Here is a 4060-nt window from a genome sequence, read left to right as displayed (position 1 = left end):
GCGGCGATCCGGCGCAGTTCCTTTCACTTTGTCGGAGGCCGTCCTCAAATGCGTATCCGGGTCTGTCTTCAACCGTCTCTGTCTGGCAAGCATCCATACCTCGAGCCCCACGTTTAGGCGCCACTTGCCCCTGCCTGCGGGGACCTTGTCCAGGTAAGGCTCGAGGGGGACCACTCCCTGAAAGGAAAAACAGGCGAGAAAGAAGAGACGGAGCCCAAGCAGGTCCACTTGTCAAGTATGGGTATGGGAGGGGGACTGAGCAATTCAGCAACGTGACTGACCGCCAGATGTTCCAAGAGATTACTGCATGACTTACTTTTCCGAGAACTGTTTGCAAGGGGAAGAGAAAGATAACCTTGCCATAAATCCTTTCCCAAGGTTACTTGTGCAAGCAGAATGTCCTGCTTAAGTCAACTGTTTGTAGAGCTATATTATATTTTTTGGTAATGAATGTTGTTTCTCCAGCTCCTGACAGGAATGGACTTAATTCCAATTAGACAGCTTTTGATTACCCCCACTATAAAAATGCCACTAGTGCCAATAGCAATAGTTTACTGGCAAGACATTTTTGTTTATTAGGCTTTAAATTTGGATAGGACTATAGATTGGTTTTCTCCATTAGCAGCTTGCATAGTGTTCCCTGATGCCATAAGAGCTAGTGTTCAGGGAGGAGCCTTCTGGATCAGTTCCAGCTCCATTGCTCCAAGTCAAAGTCTGAAGTATGGGCTGTCCTCTGCAATAGGGTCTTACCTTCAAGTTCTGGAGGCAATCAACAGCTGTGGCAATAGTCTGTGTTTTGGGGGAGTCTCTTGCATTACCCTGACCAACAACTTGAAGGGAGGTTTCTACCGCCTGGCACTGTGGTTTTTGCTTTATAGCCTTAAGTTATACACATACACTTGTATATGTACACATACACTTGTATATTTATTATATGTGTATTTTTCAGGAAGACTTTGAAGTAATATATTTTCCTCTGGTTTTTCATACCATCTAAGCATTATTTATCTCTCTTGTCATTTCCCCTGTATAACCCTCCCTCTTCCCTCCCCATTTAAATTACTCACCCTTATTCCCTTTTCTCCACTTCATAACACCTGTCTCCTACTATCCTCTTCTCTCGAGCTCCTTCTCCCCCTTTATCCTCACGGATCCTTCCCATTGTCCTGGCTCTTGCAGTTACATCAAGATATGTATTCACATCTAGGGACTTAGAGCTAGGATCCACAAATAAGAGAGAATACATGTTGCTTGTTTTTCTGAGTCTGTGTTACTTCACTCAGTATAACAGTTTCTGGTTCCATCCACTTATCTACAAATTTCACAATTTTGTTTTTCTTTACCATTGAGTGAAACTCCATTGTGTAAATGTACATGTTCATTATCCATTGAACAGCTGAGGGATATTTGAGTTGGTTCTATTTCTCAGCTATTTTGAAAAGAACAGCAACATACATAGCTGTGCAAGTATTTCTGTAGAGGGATGAGTCTGTTCGGTATATGCTAAGGAGTGGTATAAGCAGATTATACGGTAGATTTATTTTTAGTCATTAAAGAATTATTCATAGTGATTTTCACAGTAGTTGCCCCAGTTTGCAATCCCACCAATAGCGAATGAGGCTTCCCCCTTCACATCTTTCTCAGCATTTGATGTCATTTACTCTCTTGATCTTAGTCATTCTCCAGGGGTTAAATGAATCTTAAACTAGATTTGATTTACATTTTCCTAATTACTTAGAATGTTGAACACTTTTCAAGGTACTTTTAAGCTATTGTTATTTTTTCTTTTAAGAGTTCTCTGTTTGGATCCATAGCCCATTTTTTCATTGGCTCTCTATGAATCTTGTCTAATAAAGTTATTTTCCTCACCAGGCATGTGACAAATACCTAGTTCTCAGGAACATTTCATTTCAACCCAACATTGCACTGATGAACAACTTTAAAAAGGGAGGGAAGGAGGGAGAGAGGAAAGGAAGGGAGGGGGGGAAGAGGGAGGGGGAGATGGGGGGACATGGAGGACACTGAATAACAATGCGCAAAGGCTATTCATTACAAGTAACAAAACTTATGAAACTAGAATTTATAGATTTGCTTTACTCAGCCTCTGCAAATCCTTTTATATCAGGCAATTCAGATTTTTGACCAATATTTGTATATTGCTAATTACTTTGACTGAGCTGCCTATATTCATTTGGGGTTAAAAACACATTTTAGGGACTAGATATTTTTGCAATATCAAATTCCTGAATAATAAAATCAATTGCATATATGTAGTATTAATGTAATGTTAATAAATAGGATATTAAATACATGTATTTAAGAAATAAATATATGCAATATAATATAGAATATAATAATACAATTATACTATTCCAAGTTTTACATTTACCAAATATTGCCAAGTTGATCCAAATGTATTGAAAAAAAAAGGTGAAAAAAATCCAAAAGAAATCAGAAATACTTATAAAAACATGCAGTAATTGCTGAGAATATTATAATAATATGTTGTTTTTTGCATTAATATTTAGATACAAAATAATTTTAATACAAATTCAGTTTGAATCTGTTACATAGTTAATTTTCTATGCAATTCTGATATATCATGAAAAGAACAAGCTATAAATTGGTAATTAACATTGAATTGCAATATAATTGTAATCTAATTCAAATATTCAGAACCAAATGAATGCAAAAGTTAACATCGAATGTAACATATAAAGATGATATGAATAATGCTACAGATTTACTTGTAATTTTCTAGATTAAAAATGAAAAATCATTGTGATGGTTAGTTTATTTGTTAACTTGTCACATCCTAGAATCACCTGAAAAGACAGTCTCAATGAAGGATCATCTACACTGGGTTGGCTCTGCGCATGTTGTGGTAGACTGTCTTAATTAAGTTAATGGATGTGAGGATACCACTGTGCACCACATCATTCCCTAAGCAGGGAGTTCCTAGCTGTATAAGAGTAGAAAATCAGGCTGAGCACAAGCCAGCAAGCAAGAGAGCATGTAGGCATTCTGTCTCTGCTGTTGACTGTGGATAGATATAACTACCTGTTCTCCCTAAGCAGGGAGTTCCTAGCTGTATAAGAGTAGAAAATCAGGCTGAGCTCAAGCCAGCAAGCAAGAGAGCATGTAGGCATTCTGTCTCTGCTGTTAACTGTGGATAGATATAACTACCTGTTTAAAGTTGTGGTGATTTCTCCACAATGATGGACTGTGACCTAGAATGGTAAGTTGAATAAACCCTTCCTTCTCTGTGGTGCTTTTAGTCAGGGCATTTTTTACTTATTTAATTTTTTAAGAATTTCATATATAAGTACTGTATTTACAACACTGCAAGCACTCCCTTCTCCAACTCCTCCCGTGCACCTCCCTCCCTGCTCCCAATTATCACAGCAACAGAGATGAGACTACAACAGCCTTTAAAATAAAAGTTGAGTTTCCATTTTGCTGTTTTTCTATTTATTTAAAAATAAACACCGAGAGTTGAGGAATCAAGCAAAGCTTCTCAGAGTGCAGAGACAGTCCAGGAAGTTCCTCTCCTCCAAGCTTTCTGGCATCTCCTGCAGTTAAGATGTGACTTTAAAGATCACAGTTCCACCTTCCTGTGATTTGTTTTGTTTTTCCTTGATCCCAGGAGGAAGCCAGCCCCACTCCTTGCTGCAAGAGAGCATGAGGCACTTGCAAATTGTCAGTAACCAGATTCACATGCAAAACTTATAAGTCAACAGGAGAACCTAAGATTTGCTCAGGTCTGGTGGAGGCTCATCTTGATCCAGGCAGAATTCGTAGTAAGGTAAGTAGTACACAATAACTCACCTTTCCTTTTGTGATTGCTAAGTGAACAGCCATCAGATGGAAGACTTCGGGGCTCTAATTGGAGGAACCAGTTTCTTTAAACACCTTCTGTAAAATTTCTTGGGACAACTTATGCCATCTACCTTATAAGCAATTGGATCGTGACTCACAGGATGAGACAGGGCTGCAGCTTCTTCTGAGTGAATTAGCACGTGAGTTGTTCTGTGTAGTTTATATTATCAGAGGAACACTG

Source organism: Nannospalax galili, unplaced genomic scaffold (assembly GCF_000622305.1).
Source record: "Nannospalax galili isolate Female #2095 unplaced genomic scaffold, S.galili_v1.0 scaffold635, whole genome shotgun sequence".
Taxonomy (NCBI): Eukaryota; Metazoa; Chordata; class Mammalia; order Rodentia; family Spalacidae; genus Nannospalax; species Nannospalax galili.
The sequence above is the reverse complement of the archived record's forward strand: the minus strand, read 5'-3'. Positions refer to the sequence as shown.